Source organism: Gorilla gorilla, chromosome 4 (assembly GCF_029281585.2).
Source record: "Gorilla gorilla gorilla isolate KB3781 chromosome 4, NHGRI_mGorGor1-v2.1_pri, whole genome shotgun sequence".
NCBI lineage: Eukaryota > Metazoa > Chordata > Mammalia > Primates > Hominidae > Gorilla > Gorilla gorilla.
Window position 1 is genome coordinate 69,832,983 of NC_073228.2, and position 17,257 is coordinate 69,850,239.

Below are 17,257 nucleotides of genomic sequence, written 5' to 3' on the forward strand. Positions count from 1 at the left end.
CCTTTTGCCTTCTGAAGTTTCCCTGAAAATCACTAATAGGAGGCAGATAAATAGTAGAAAAGGCATAAGGGTTTCTGCAATGTGTGTACACTGGAGCCCTTAGAACGAAGACCCAGACACACGATGCGTGCAGAAGAAGCTTTTCTACCACATGAAGTTTACAAAAAGAATGGGGTCTTGGATCACAGGGAAAAAAAGAAAGGTTATGTGAGAAAACGACCCTGGCTAGCAACAGTGGACTTATTACATAGGTGGAACCTCACTGGGAGCAGTCCTCAGAGAGAATAGACAGAAAATGTTTCTTTCAGACCTTTGGAGACCTCAGCCTCTCAGTTAAACTTTCCTAGATCCAGACAAGGGGACAGACTTCAGAGAAAGCCGGGCTGCATCAAGGCAGATTCTCTACCCATGCAAATTTCCCCAAGACATCTTTGCAGCTAAGTTTGCATTTCCAGCCCTTCTCAATAGCCATTTTGAAATATATCAAGGAAATATATTTAGGAGTAAAATATATTAGTTTCCCTCATACAGCTATAAAACATACAGGAATAATTTTTGTCAATATCTACTACAAATCCAATATAGCAGTAATTATAAAACCCACCAGATATTGAGGAAAAAATATGTAGAGTACCTCAACTACAAATGTTGATACTAAAATGCCAAATAAAATAAAAATAATATCTAACAATATTTGAAACAGTAAGACAAGAAATTGGCAAAAAAAAAACAAATATCCACCTTGGGGATGAAAGTGTGTTTCCAAATTTGGTAATCCACTAATATTAATAATCATATTGATTATCCCAAATTAAAAATAAATAGGGGATTCTAAGTACATGCTAAAATATATTTGTTAAAAGGCAATATTCATGCCTTTAAAGATTTTAAATGCTATAAAGGGTCTGATATTCTATATGCAAACGTGTATGTCCATTAGAAGAAGAGAGGCCTCATTTTCATATGTTACTACATAGAGATAGAGAAGTGGCTAGATTAATTTGCATATGCATAGAGAATGCATAAAATAGAAATTGGCTATCATATGAAAGGAATTTTAATTCAACAATAAAATAATTCAAAGGTAAAATTTTAAATATTTTTAACAGGTACATTATTAATATTAGATAATATTTATAATAATTGTGAAAATATTCAATGCTAAAATAAGATACAATGTCTAAACATCAGTATTAAACTAGTATAAATATTTGCTTGTTTATACAAGGAAAATTCAAGCTCCACCTAAAATTATATGGGAAATAAAAGAAAAATTTTAAGGGAGCTCTTTAATAACATTAACATATATATATACACACACACATATAACATGTATATATGTTCTATGTGATAGACATAGATTTAACATGTTATATCTATATTTGTATCTATAACTACAGCTGTATGTATCTACATTTCTATATATTTACTCAGTGATATAAATATAGACTGGAATAAATATAAGGACACATATGATTCTTGGATAAAAAGGATTTAGTATCATAAAGACAAATTCTTTCTAAATTCACTTATGAATTCACAACAATATACAGTTTCATTAGTATAATTTAAAATTTTTAAATAAATTCCAAGATTCATTTAAAGGCATATACATGAATACAAGCAGTCAAGAAAGAAGCAAGACTGCACTAAACTAACTTGCTATTAAAATGCATTTTGAAACTTAGTCACTAAAACTGAGCAGTACTGATTTGGAGTACTGGAATTTAGGTGTATGGAATCTCAAAAGCACAGAGCTCAAAGGAGACCCCTTTATGCACGAGAGCTTAGGATGTGCTTTGGAAGGCATTACCAAACCACTGGCAAAGTTACTTTAGTGTCTTAGTCTTACCAGGTTTGAAAAGCCAGAGAAAAGACTCAAGACCACCATATAAGAGCAAAACAAAAGTACAGGGAGAGAATGTGAAGATACTGAAACATTTTACATAAAGTTGTATAAAATATCCTTTAAAGAATATGTAAAGTTTAGGATATACATCAAAATCAGTAAAGCCACTAAATAAATAAATAGGCGTTGTAAAATAGCAAGAGAAAATTTAAATGGATTTCTAAAAAATATTGACACCTATGATTTTTAAAATATGTTTAAGAAATCCTGTATTTCACAGGGCAGCCTTCCACAACATAGATATGTTAGGACATAAAGGTCCTTCTGTTTTTAATTTACTAGTGTTTATAGGGTTACAAATGTCTTCTACCCTTGTCTTTTGTCTGATGGTGCAAAAAATTTTCATAAGCATGTATTTCTGAATGCCTGATGGATTGACATATATAATATGCTGCTAGTATTAAAATATGAGACGGAAATCGCATCCAATCTTCTCACTGTTTACATAAATTCTAGGTTTCTCCTATTTACCTCAAGCACTTATGGAGCAAATTCTTACATTTTAATATTGCCATGGCATTCACATTGAACATAAGTTGAACTCTCTCATATGGTAGCTGGGTTCGGATTCCCTTGACAATTTCCAGTTCTAACCCTCACAGTTCCTCAGTGTGGCTGGCCCAGATATTGACCCTACACAGTTGCCTCCTCCTGGTGACTACCAGCTATGGAACCGTTTGATACAACCTACCTGACTCACCACACAAACCTCACAGCGCACATGGACAGCCCCCACACGCCAGAGTGACCTAATCGGTTGCAGTGGGAGTCAAGAAATGTGCCTGCTGGCATTCACCCCACCGACTAGTGCCCCGTGGAAAACTTATTTGGGTAATGTTCTGGGCCCAATAAAGGCTGGAGGCCCACAGACCACTTTTCTCTCTCCTGCTCCCCACTCATCTTCCCCATTTTGTTCAGCCCTATGAGGTGTGCTACTGTATTAGTCCATTTTCACACCACCGGTAAAGACATGCCCAAGACTGGGTAATTTCCAGAAGAAAGAGGTTTAATAGACGAACAGTTCCACATGGCTGGGTAGGCCTCACAATCATGGAGCAAGCTGAAAGGCACGTCTCACATGGCAGCAGACAAGACAAGAGAGCTTGTGCAGGGAAACTCCCCTTTATAAAACCATCTGATCTTCTGAGACTTATTCACTATCAGAAGAGCAGCATCGGAAAGACCTACCGCCATGATTCAATTACCTCCCACCTGTTCCCTCCCACAACATGTGGGAATTCAAGATGAGATTTGGCTGGGGACACAGCTAAACCCTCTTCTCAGCTACCCTCTTCTCTCTGGATCTGTGAGTAATAAACCTACTTCTGTGATTTCCCATGTTTGGTTCTGTGGCCTCCATGTGTCTGAGCTGACCTACACTGGAACGTAACTCTCCTCCTGGCCAGGGTCTCTGAGAGTGGCTCTTGTCAGAAATACACAGGACACAGGTCACCAGGCGTCTCCTAGTCTCAACAGATGTTCTGTGAGAGGGAGGCCTGGTCGTGGGATGCACACCTGGCCACTGCTGGGGTAAGGAAGTGTCCTGTGAAAGGCACATGTTAAGCATCCACAACCCCCTGACCAGAACCCCAGAAAGGCAGGGCTGCAATTGACAGTCACTCTCCAGAGACAAACCTCAAGCCCTAACTGGAGGAAAAGAAAACAGTGTAAAAATGTGAATTTATTTACTATTTCAATGATACAGAAAAGACATTCTAAGCCTGTACACCACATATTTTCTTTGATTGTGGATTTATTTTAGATAGAATTTTAGGTCTGGCTTTCACTTTAGCCTGGTCCCTACCTCAAGCATAAGGTAAAGATTTTCCATGCATTCTTTTCTGGCGCTACTACCTGCCAGTGTGGGGTCATGTCCTAGTCTATCTTGAGGGATTCCCCCTGTTCATTACTGTCAGAGTGAGACTGTTAAGTCTTGATTTCCCTGGACAACTTCACTGCATGACTTTTAATATGATTTTTTAATATGCCCTTTACTGGACAATAAATTATATAGTTATCTGAGTAAGAGATATGGTCAGGAAGAGGAATTGCCTCATTCAGCTTTTCTCTTTGGTGAACTCGCATATGTTCTCCTCACCCGCTAGTCACCTCTAAACCATATTGTTCCAAGACAACAAACAGAACTCAAGTGTGTATCTTTCACCACTGGATTTGTGTTTGCTCCATAAAGCTTCATGCTTAATAGGGTTTCTGTTAGCATTTTCTCTATTTATTTTCCCATAAAATATCACAGGCCTTCTTCATATGGAATGATGGGTGATTTCCTTCAATCTGCATCATATCAAGTTGAGGTTCATGTTGATGAAAAGTAAAACATACGTTGAAAATATCAGTAAGAATGTTTTCCCCTCCCTTTTAGCACCTGTGCTTGTGATACAAGCACATTTTAATACAATTGTTGTCTCATGCTTTGATCATTCCTATCATGAAAATAACATGTTTAGATAAAATATCTGAGTTTTATGAGGCCTTTAGTATGTGATGTGATAGAATATCAGAAGACCATACTTTTTTCTAGTTTTCCATGCAATTCTATCATTGTTTCATCTTTACTCCTACCAGAGTAATTTTTCAAAATAGATATCTTGTCATTCTTGCTGTTTTTATTAGTAAATAAGTGAAATGAAAGCTAGATTATATAATTTATCTAGAACAAGGAAGTAGAATTGAATCTGTATTCATTAATGAGACTAACCAGTCAATTACACAGACACGCATTTTACATTTTGAAGATCATATGGATCCATTGTCAGAAATATTATTATTTATGTCTATATGGACATCACATGTGCATATTTACATAGAAATCAATGAGAGCTGATTTTTATTTTTATTATATATATATTTTGAGATAGGGTCTTGCTTTGTTGCCCAGGCTGGAGTGCAGTGGTGCAGTCACTGCTCACTGCAGCCACAGTCTCCCAAGCTCAAGCAATCCTTCCACCTTGGCCTCCCAAATACCTAGGACAACAGGTGCACATCACCATGCCCACTTTTATTTTTTAACTTTTGATAGAGACTGGGTCTTGCTATGTTGCCCAGGTTTCTTGTGAACTCCTGGGCTCAAGGAATCCTCTCATTACAGCCTCTTCAACTGCTGGTATTACAAGCATGAACCACCATATGGGCTGGAAGCTGATTTTTAAAATACTGAGATCATATAGATGACAGCACCTGAAAAATAGACAACACCAAGCTTTATGTTAAAAGGTGTGAGGGTATCAATATTGTTGTGGCTATTGGGGAGGAAAACATTAGTAAAACCAGTAAGTTAAAGCTCTTGCTTTAAACTTTGGCTTTAATTTAACAAATGTTCTACGGAGTGACAGTATGTATGTAACCATGCTATGCCCATTCACAGATGCAGTAGAGGGAAGAATTTCTCAAAGACAACTGTTCTAAGACTCAAATTAAACCGTACTGGGTTTGAAAACAGAAAGTCCAGGAATTACCAAATATTTTAGATATCAGATACAAGAGAATGCCAGGTATGCGATGATAATCAGCAATGGTTGTTCACACAATACATCAAATCAGTATTTGAATTAGCTTTTGAATTACAAGGACAAATGGATCAAGTCTAGACTCTTTAGTAGATAAATCTTATTAGGCTGAGATGTGTTTTCCCCTGTTTTTCCACAAGAAGATTACAAATTTGCAAACCTCAACTGCTCTCATTTTATGCTCTCACCAAGCCAAAAGCTGAAGTTCATCAATCAGTGTGTCTAAGTGTTCACTGCTTATATACCATTTTGTAGTTTCAGCTATCTTTCCAACTTCCTAAATCATCACCTTCATTTGATCTTGTTTTTATCCACTATCACTTCTTTATTGACCATATAAAGAATATAAGTAAGTTCTTATTTTGTTATTGTTCATTTTAATCTAATTTCATCAAAAGATCACAATCTTTTAATTTCATTTTAATTTCAAAGATTAAATGAAACCTACATAGAAATGAGTGTAAGATTTGCATTTGCATTATTTTGGCATCAATTTGCTATTCTCCCTCATGCACATAGAGATCATTTCCATGGACGTGATTTCAAACATCCAAGTGCAGTATCAAAAGCAGTTGTAAATTATGGTTCTCATTTTCATGATACAATTACAATATAAACTTCCTCTTGCTGCTGTAACCAATTACCACAAACTTCAGATCTTACAATAAAGTGACCGTTAATCCTACAGTTCTGTAGTTCAGAAGCCTTAAATGAAACTCACAGGGCTAACATCAAGTTTTGGGCAGGGCTGCAGTCTTTCTGAGGGCTATGTGGCAGAATCTATTACTTGATTTTTTTCAGCCTCCAGAGGCCACCTTTATTCCTTGGAACATGACCTCATTCTTAGATCCTATTTTTCTTTTTTCTTTTTTTTGAGATGGAGTCTCCTTCTGTCACCCAGGCTGGAGTGCAGTGGCATGATCTCAGCTCACTGCAACATCGGCCTCCCGGGTTCAAGTGATTCTTCTGCCTCGGCTTCCTGAGTAGCTTGGACTACAGGCACTTGCCACCATGCCCAGTTAATTTTTTGTATTTTTAGTAGGGATGGGGTTTCACCATGTTAGCCAGGATGGTCTCGATCTCCTCACCTCGTGATAAACCCACCCCAGCCTCCCAAAGTGCTGGGGTTAGGCGTGAGCCACCATTCTAATTGATGGTTCCACGACTACACGGGCTCACACTCCCAAGAGCAAAAGTAAATCATCACAAAGGTGCTTCTTGATCATTCTAGAGAATGGAGAATTACTGTAACATCTTTCTGATTTTAGGAGAGGTAGCAGTTCCCTTTTTAGCCTAAACGCTATTTCTTTTAAAGCTCAGCCAAGAGACTCCACTATAATTTTCAAATGTGTGTAACTTAAATTCTCATATGAAATACCACTATGCTTAAATTAGTCAAAACATTTTCCCCATCTACAACTCTATCTTGTCATTGCAATCATTTTCACAAAAGTGACTGCAGCTCACAGACCCTAAAAGGAGAAAATCCAGGGTACGTTATCTGATCTAGTTAGTTTCGAAGACAGGATCTGGAGATTATTTAATATGAAATAGGTCACCTGAAATGAAGTGTTTACTGAAAACAGCTTGGATCAGCCCAGTTTTCTACCACTGAACCATGCATTTGTTTTAAAAAACACTACTCTGGGGAATATCGGCTGCTTCCAACTCTGTTGAAGGTGTTAAAGAAAAGAGCATAAAATTAAAAATGATCATCTGAGGCCTTTATAGTCTCTGCTCAAGAGACTAGAGTCTTCCATTTGTAATGAAACACCCAAATATCTTAATAATTGGGCAAAATCTAAATATCAGAGACAATTTTATCTTGAAGATTGTTAAATTATAACGGTGATTCACTACCTTGCCACGTCTCTGAGTCAAAAATTAGGTCTTTGTTTAGGAATCAATTGTAATCTGCAATTTGGAAATAGGAAGATTTTAGAAGACTCAGACATTGGCTTTCTTGTGTGCAAAAAAAAAGATGTATTGAGATAAGACAAGTCTTTCCTTGCAAGGATACCTCTAATGCTCATACACCACCTCCGCTAACATTAATATAGCTTCCAGGTCACTAACCAGTGTCAGAGAGCAGGCCATGCAACTACAAATTCAAAAGATGTCGAACATAGGGTCAAGGTTAGAATAAGAAGTCTTAGCTAATTAAGTATGCTTTTTTCCCGAAATTCATATTAACAAAATCTTGGATATGTCAGAGAATGCATTCTAAGTTCACTCAACCTAGGAGGGAGAAACATAATTTTAAATTAAGAGCTGAAGCATTCTTGTCCTAACAGAAAGCAAGGAAAATGAAATATCACACCACAGGAGGGATTTCACAAATTAGTGTCAACATCAAAACCCTAAAATAGGCAAGGAGAATGCAGATTCACAATGAACTCTTGTACTTGTTTTGTTCAGAGAAGAGATGGTTCTGAGAGAATGACAGTGAACTAACCCCAGCTGGTTTAGTTGGTGCTTTCAACTGCTGCTTCTGATCAACTCCTTTAGCTAGAATACATTGATGAGGATTTGGGCATGTGGTATTAGAGATGGTTATTAATTTTTTCCTCTTATTTGCATTGTTCAATGTAGTAAATACTAGCTGTATATGGCTACTTCAATTCAAATTAATTACAATGAAATATACTTAAATATTGAATTTTTTAGTCACTCTTGGTTCATTATTGAATATCTTCACCTAAGATTTCCCAACTAAAGACACTAAGAGGTGGCTTAGTTAACTGGTCGTCCACAAATATTGAAACTGTTGTTAACTTCTGATATATTCTCTGCAGAGAGAATATTCATGAGCCTCCTCCTGAAATCAGCAGCCTAGAGATAGTTTTATAAGTTGGATACAAGTTGGAAATCTATATACTCTTTAAGTATTTGAAATATTAGCTTCCCAGGGAAGAAAATCAAATTCATAAGATATGTTAGGACAATTTAACTCAAGATGTTCAAAACTGAAATGACATATTCTACAATATGTGATAAAAACACCCCCTCACAACTTAAAGCAAAATAGGGATTGACCTTAAAGACCTGCCTTTTCCTCATCCCCCAGCCAATCAGTTTTCAAATCTTGCATTTTATTTTGAAAGGTCCTTATCCCCCTGGTCTCTTGTTTCTAGACTTGGCACATATTTAAGTTTGTTACCTCTATCTACTGACTTTTCTCTCTTCAAACAGTATCTATGCCTGCCAAATGTGATCATACAAAAAACAAATCAGAATGTGCCATTCTGATTTAAACTGCTTATTAGTTAATATGCTCAAGATAACATCTGGGTTCTTAGCTGCAATGAGTCAAGCCTACTTACACCTTTTTTTGTCTTTGGCTACACATTTCCTATCACATCACACTCCAGCAATGCCAAGCTGTGCCGGCCTTCTACCCCATCTCCAGTATTTTGCCCTCCGCCGCCGCGGCTTTTTGCCCCCCCCAACCCCGCCGCCACGGCTTTTTACCCGCCTCGGCTTTTCGCCCCCCGCCGCTGCAACATTTCGCCGCCTGCCGCCGCGGCTTTTTCCCCCCACCACGCCTCGGCTTTTTGCCCGCCACAGCTTTGTTCCACCGGCGCCAGGGCTTTTTGCCCACCACAGCTTTTTGATTCCTCACCGCTGCGAATTTTGTTGCCGCGGCTTTTTGCCCTCCCTCGCCACCGCGGCTTTTTGCCCCCCGCCCCTTTTTGCCCCCCTCCCTGCCGCCGCGGCTTTTTCCCCGCTGTGGCTTTCCCCCCCTGCCCCCGCGGCTTTTTACCCGCCGCGGCTTTTTGCCCCCACCCCGCCTTGGCTTTTTGCCCGCCACGGCTTTTTGTCCCCCGCCGCTGAGGCTTTTTCCCCACCGCGGCTTCTTAGCCCCCGCCGACGCAGCTTTTTGTCCCCCGCCGCCATGACTTTTTCCCGATGTGGCTTTTTCTCCCGCCGCCACGGCTTTTTGCCCCCACCCCGCCTCGGCTTTTTGCCCGCCGCGGCTTTTTAGCCCCTGCCGCCGCGGCTTTTTGTCCCCCGCCGCCGCGACTTTTTCCCGCTGTGGCTTTTTCTCCCACCGCCGCGGCTTTTTGCCCCCACCCCGCCTCGGCTTTTTGCCTGCTGCGGCTTTTTAGCCCCCGCCGCCGCCGCTTTTTGTCCCCCGCCGCTGCGACTTTTTGCCCGCCTTGGCTTTTTGCCCCCACCCCGCCTCGGCTTTTTGCCCACCGCGGCTTTGTGCCCCCCTCGCCGCCGTGGCTTTTTGCCCGCCGCGGCTTTCTGACCCCCCGCCCCGCCGCCTCGGCTTTTTGCCCCCACCCCGCATCGGCTTTTTGCCCACCGCGGCTTTGTGCCCCTCTCGCCGCCGCGGCTTTTTGCCCGCTGCGGCTTTCTGCCACCACCAGCTGCCGCGGCTTTTTGCCCACCCGCCGCCGCGGGTTTTTGCCCCCCGTCGGGGCTTTTTGCCCCCCACCGCTTTTTGCCCGCCCCCTGCCGCCGCGGCTTTTTACCCGCTGGGCTTTTTGCCCCCACCCGCCTCGGCTCTTTGCCCGCCCTGGCTTTTTGCCCCCGCCGCCGTGGCTTTTTCCCCACCGCGGCTTTTTGTCCCCCGCCTCCGCAGCTTTTTGCCCGCCGCGGCTTTGTACCCCTCGCCGCCATGGCTTTTTGCCCCACCGCCACCACGGCTTTTTGCCCCTACCCCGCCTCGGCTTTTTGCACCCCTCACCGCTGCAGCTTTTTGCCCGCCGCGGATTTTTGCCCCCACCCCTGCCCCGCTGCCGCGGGTTTTTGCCCCCACCCCGCCTCGGCTTTATGCCCGCTGTGGCTTTTTGTCCGCCGCGGGTTTTTGCGCCCCGCCGCCCCGGCTTTTTGCCCGCCATGACTTTTTGCCCGCCGCGGATTTTTGCCCGCTGTGGCTTCTTGCCCCCTGCCGCCACGGCTTTTTCCCCACCGCGGCTTTCTGCCCCTCCCCCCCCGCCACGGGTTTATGCCCCCGCCGCCGCGGCTTTTTGGCCGCCGCGGCGTTTTGCACCCCATCGTCGCGGCTTTTTGCCCTCCGCCGCCGCGGCTTTTTGCCCTCCGCCGCCGTGGCATTTTGCCCCCCAACCACCATGGCTTTTTGCGCGCCTCGGCTTTTTGCCCCACCGCCACCGCGGTTTTTTGCCTGCTGCACCTTCTTGCCCCCTGCCGCCACGGCTTTTTCCCCGCCGCGACTTTTTGCCCTTCGCCGCCGCGGCTTTTACCCCACCGCGGTTTTTTGCCCCCCCGCCTCCTTGGGTTTATGCCCGCCACGGCTTTTTGCACCCCGCCGCCCCGACTTTTCACCCCCTGACGCCGCGGCTTTTTGCCTCCGCTGCTTTTTGCCCGACGGGCTTTTTGCCCCCCCGCCGCCGCAGCTTTTTGCACCCCTGGCGCCATGGCTTTTTGTCGCCGTGGCTTTTTGCCCGCCGCGGCTTTTTGCACCCCTGCCGCCGCGGCTTTTTGCTCCCCGACGTCGCGGCTTTTTGCTCCCCGCCGCCGCGGCTTTTTGCCCCCCTCCTCCGTGGCTTTTTGCCGCCCCGGCTTTTTGCCCCCGCCGCCATGGCTTTTTGCGTCTTTGTGCCCCCGCCGCCGCTTCTTTTTCCCCGCCGCGGCTTTTTGCCCCCGTCGCCGCCGCTTTTTGCCCCCGCCGCCGTGGCTTTTTGCCGCCGCGACTTTTTGCCCCCGTCGCCGCCGCTTTTTGCCGCCGCGGCTTTTTGCCCCCGCCACCGAGGCTCTGAGGGCGGGAGCAGCAGACTCGGCTGCCAGCTCTACTGGCGTCCTGAGAAGGGCAGCGCCGAGGAGCTCTACTGGCGTCCTGAGAAGGGCAGCGCCGAGGGGCTCTCCTGGTCCAGCTCTCCTGGCTCAGGGGTTCCTTGCCTAGGCGCCGGCGCCCCGGGGTCCCTGCCTAGGCCCTTGTGGCCTGCATAGAGCGGCACTACGCGCGGAGGCAATGAGAGAGAAGAAGGAGGGCGGTGGCAGGGTTGATGCGGCAGCCGCGGAGGGTGGCGCAGGGGCTGCGGCCAGCTGGGCGCTGCAGCACTGTGGGCAGCTCCAGAAGCTCATCGTCATCTTCATTGGCAGCCTATGCGGGCTGTGCACCAAATGCGCTGTGTCCAACGACCTCACCCAGCAGGAGATACAGACCCTGGAGGTAAGGGGTTCGGGGACCTGGGCTGGGATCCACGAGTGGCCCGGACACCTCCTTTGGGGCCCCAGTTCACTCCTGGCTGAGTTGCATCCTTGAGCCCGCATCACCCCCTTGGAGGCCTCCTCTCCCTCCTGCACTCGCTGATGTGGCAGCCGAAGGACCTGGGACCAGCCCTCACCTTGGGCAGGATTTGTGGAGCCAGTGCGTGGTAGAAACTGGGATGGAGGCTCCAGGGTCCCATGGGGGTGGGGGTGGGCTGTGCACAAACATCCCCTTACCCCCTGAATTTCCACTGGTCCAGACTTCTCATCTTGTAGGTGAGGAAACCGAAGGCCTGAGGGAGAACTGACTTGCCAGGAACCCCTGTTAAGGAGAATTAACAAAGTGTGGTTATTAAAGAAGAACTGAGTTGGGAGTCAGTCCTGGAGGCCCGCACCCTTGATTAAGACATTATACCACCTTGAGTCTGGCCTGTTGACTGAGGGAGAGCCACTCCATCCTCGTCTGATTGTAGGGTCTTGAGCTCAAGGGGTTTCCTGCAGGAAGAAGCAAATGGGTTTGCTTTCCTAGCTCTGTCCAGTACCTTAGGGACCCTGAGGACTGAAGAGATTCTTGGAGAGCCATCTGGTGTATGTCATGCGTGGGCCTTGTTTGAAGGTCAGTCTGCCCAGTGGGCTGGCTCAGCCCAAATGAACTGTCTTGAAACTTTGGAGTTGTCTGTGTACTTTAAAGGGATTGTCAGCCTTGCACCAAAAGATCCCCCTGGAAATTAGGTGGGAAAACATTTTGTGGGGCCTTGTGTTTGTCTTAAAAGTTCATGCTCATGGCCAGGTGTGGTGGCTCCCACCTGTTATCCTGTCCTGGATCCCTTGAGTCAAGGAGTTTGAGACCAACCTGGACAATATAATGAGACCCCATCTCTACAAAAAATAAAATACTTGCCAGGGGTGGTTGTGCACATCTGTAGTCCCAGCTACTACTGTGGCTGAGGCGGGAAGAGCACTTCATCCTCCACTGAGCTGTGATCTCACCAGTGTACTCCAGCCCGGGCCACAGAGCAAGACCGTGACTCAAAAAAAAAAAAAGACAAAAAAATTCTTGAAGATTTTGCATTCTGTCCCACTATCCATTGGTTTTCATGTCAAGATAATGTCAGAAATTCTTTACAATTGCTTCCAGAAGGAGTAGCCTTTTGATCTAGTGCAGAGGTGTCCAGTCTTTTGGCTTCTCAGGGCCACATTGGAAGAAGAATGCTCCTGGGCCACACATAAAATACACTAACGCTAAAAACTGCTGATGAGCTTAAAAAAAAAAAAGTTTTTGCATGATTTTCATGATACCCACCACCACAGATGGGCGGAAAAGTCCTTGTAGTCAAAGGGTTGGACACGGCTGATCTAGTATCTTGTTGTCCATTTTGGCTTTCTCCCTGATTCCAGAATACAGGTAGAGATGTAGAGACATGTTCTCAGGACAGCTGTTGAGATAAAAAAATTTGTTGTCATTTATTCCCAAGCACAGCTGTTTCTCATTGCATTGAAAAAGTCTCCATTCAAACTGCTGTCACATATAAAATCTATTTATGTAAGTCTGTATTTTTCTGTTGTCTTGGCCTTTGTAGGCAGTAGTGTGTTTTAAATGAGCAAACTGTCCTTCCAAATAATGAAGCTGAAGTCAGCCTATCTGCTTGCCATTTTTCTTCCCCTTCCATTTTTGTAACCTCAGAGTAATTGTAAGAATGAATTCAGATTTGTGTTTAAGGCCAGGCACAGTGTCTCAGGCCGGTAATCTCAGCACTTTGGGAGGCGGAGATGGATGTATCGCTTGAGCTCAGGAGTTGAAGACTAGCCTGGGCAACGTACTGAGACTCCATCTTGTATAATTTAATTAAAATTTTAAAAAAGAAGAGAAAAAGACCTGTGTTTAAAATATAAAAAAGGGGGGGAAAGTGTAATGCAAAATGTGGACTATGCCAGCTATGATTTGGAAAACCACTTTTTCATACAGCATTATCTGTAGACTTGTATTAGCAGCATACTGGTCATGAGCGTTTTGCTTTCCTCAAATATGATGAGGTAAGCTAATTTAAAGTGTGTTGTGCCACGTGGCTTCTGGAGGTGTTGAGTCCCAATTTAGCCAATTACTTTGGGTTTAGTTTTGATATGGATAAGGGAGAGCAGCTTCATTCGTGGTGTACACACAGTTTTGCCAATAAGGAAAAAAAAAAGCCACCTGAATGTTCCTACTCATTAGGTGCTATCTGGAAAGCTCCTACCCCACCCCCACCAAGGCCCAGGCCATTAAAAAGACTCAATGCAGCCTTTATGTATCTCATACTGTATTCTGCAAGATACTCCTGTGAAAGAAAGTTGTGCTGCATCAGCCATCTCCCTCCTGAAGATCCCTGCGGATGAGGATTTGTGTTTTGAAGGTTCTGAGAATTCCTGCAACAACAATTCTCAAACTTATTTGTCCAGGGGATCTTTTCTTCCACTGAATGTAGTTGGGGAGACACGGCTTTAAGCCTTGAGCAGAGAAAGAGACAAGAAACTGTTGGCTCACTTACAACCAAGTGCTGTGTTTATGTTTTAGGTTTTTATGAAACTGAGGTGCTGTTTGAGGTTCTAAATGAAATTGGGTGGTTGAAGAGAGGCTGGTATCCCTGTAGACTTAGCCGGCCATGAGAAGTTGCCTTTTGTTGAAGGAGGTGTTTTACAAAGGGAAATAGGGTGTCTCCTTGGCATCGCATTAGCACTTAAATACATGTATCACTGAAATGAAATGAAATGATGAAATGATGAAATGAAATGATGAAATGATGAAATGAAACGAAATGATGAAGAAATGAAATAATGAGATGAAATGATGAAAGGATGAAATGAAATGAAATGATGAAATGGAATGATGAAATGATGAAATGATGACATGAAATGGTGAAATGAAATGAAATAATGAAGTGAAATGATGAAATGAAATGATGAAATGATGAAATGAAAAGATGAAATGATGAATTGAGGAAATGATATGAAATGATGAAATGAAATGATGAAATGATGAAACAATGAAATTAAATGATGAATTGATGAAATGAAATGATGAGATGAAAAGGTGAAATGAAGCGAAATGATTAAATGAAATGAGGAGATGAAAAGATGAAATGATGAGATGAAATGAAATGATGAGATGAAATGATGAGATGAAATGAAATGATGCAATGAAAGATGAAATGATAAGATGAAGTGAAATGATGAAATGATGAAATGTAATGAAATGATGAAATGGAATGATGAAATGAAATGATGAAATGAAAGGGTGAAATGAAATGAGGAAATGAAATGAAATGATGAAATGAAATGATAAGTGAAATGATGAAATGAAATGATGAAATGATGAAATGAAATGAAATGAAATGAAAAGATCAAATGGTGAAATGAAGAAACGATATGAAATGATGAAATGAAATGATGAAATGAAGTGAAATGATTAAATGATGAAATAATGAAATGAGATGGAATGATGAAATGATGAATTGATGAAATGAAATGATGAAATGAAATGACAAGATGAAAGGATGAAATGAAATGATGAAATGAGGAAATGAAATGATGAAATGAAATGATGAAGTGAAATGATGAAATGATGGAATGAAAAGATGAAATGATGAAATGATACGAAATAATGATATGATGACATGGAGTCAAATGATGAAATGATGAAATAAATGAAATGAAATGATGAAATGAATTGAGATGAAATGATGAAATGAAAAGATGAAATGAAATGAGATGAAATGAAATCATGAGATGAAATGATGAAATGAGATGAAATGAAATGACGAAATGAAATGTTGAGATGAAGTGATGAAATGAAATGATGAAATGAAATGAAACAATGAAATGAAGTGAAAATGAAATGAGATGAAATGATGAATTGATAAAATGAAATGAGATGAAAGATGAAATGAAATGATTAGATGAAATGAAATGATGAGATGAAATGATGAAATGATGAGATGAAATGAAATGATGAAATGAAATGTTGATATGAAATGATGAAATGAAAGAATGAAATGAAATGATAAAATGATGAGACGAAATGATGAGGTGAAATGATGAAATGATGAAATGAAAGGATGAAATGAAATGATGAAAGGAGAAATGAAATGAAATGATGAAATGAAATGAAATAATGAAATGAAATGATGAAATAGATGAACCAAAAATACTTATTCATTTTTTTCTTGGCATCCTTCTAAGAGTATTTTAGTGAGGTTAATTTCTAAAAATAAATTGCTATTCAATGGCTATACAGTTGGCCTTTGCACCACAGGGGTTTGAACTGTTCACGTCCACTTAGCAAAACCAACAATTCTACATCCTTATCCACACCCTGCCCATGAAAAGGATGAGGATGAAGACCTGTTTGATCATCTACTTCCATTTAATAACTAGTACATATATTTTCCTTATGATTTTCTTTTTTCTTTTCTCTGGCATGTTTGTTAAGAATACAGTATATAAGACATATAACATATTAAATATGTGTTAATTGACTGTGTTATTTGTAAGTCTTACAGTAGGCTATTAGTAGTTAAGTTTTGGGGGAGTCAAAGTTATAGTGGATTTTCTACTGTGCAGGGGGGCCAGCACCCCAACCTCCATGTTGCTTAAGGGTCAACTGTACATGTTATTTCCTTTCCTGTAAGAGAAAAATGATGAGAAGGTCTTTTCTCCAATAAGTGTCTTCAAAACGTAGCAGATGTGAAATGTGTTGGTGCCACCATTTTGCGTCTCACTTTGAAAACTTATTATTTAAAATCGTACTAAAGCCTACCTTACTTTTCCAACCTTATAAAAAATGTTCCAAAGAAAAGGGCTGAAACCATGCTAGTTTGCCCTGAAATTTGAAATTATCTTTTAAAAATCTATTTTGACATTAATTACTTCCAAAATAGAGATCAGTTGCATACAAATGGCAGGTCACCCTAATCCACCCTATGACTGCACTTAGATTCATGAGAAATTGTGCCATCTAGAAAGGGCAGAGAGGAGGAATAGAGTGCTCTGCGTCTTGAAATATAAACATGCACATAGCCACATGCTTTGATTCTGTTTTCACTGTGTACTTACTGCTAGGAAGAGGGCATGTTTGTGTATTTTTATGCTAATTATTATCCAAGTTGTTAATGATTTACGCTTTCAGAACCATATAAAGATTTTTTTTCCTTTCAGATATAAACTATCTTGCGTTGTTCTTCTGATCATATGAGGGATAAATTTGCCTAAATATTCTTCAGACCATAATAGTATGTCCATATAAATGCCAGTAGCAAGAGTAGAATCAACCACAACTGCCTTTGTAATTATTTAAAGCATGTGTGCCTATAAGTAATTGGCATTTTATATAATCAAGAATCTTTGATATAATAATCTCTCAACTATTTGAAACATGGCTCACATGTATTAATTTTCTATGCAAATATATATATAATATCAGTGTATATGAAACTAAATTTTGGACTTTAGAACAGCTTCTTAGAATCCTGACTTAAATGTCTATAGTAATAGTTGGCTTAAAAAAATTTAGCACACTGTCACTATGATGAAAAAAATTACTATAAAACTATTTAAAAAATTTTTCCACCCTAACATTTAGAATATTCTCACATTTGTGGTTAAAACCTAT

General features: G+C 41.8%; 1 pseudogene; it reads right to left on the reverse strand.

Annotated features, from left to right (window-relative positions):
- Nucleotides 1–9,407: 9,407 nt before the first annotated feature.
- LOC115932759 (uncharacterized) overlaps nt 9,408–17,257 on the reverse strand; it is an 85,308-nt pseudogene continuing 77,458 nt past the window's right edge.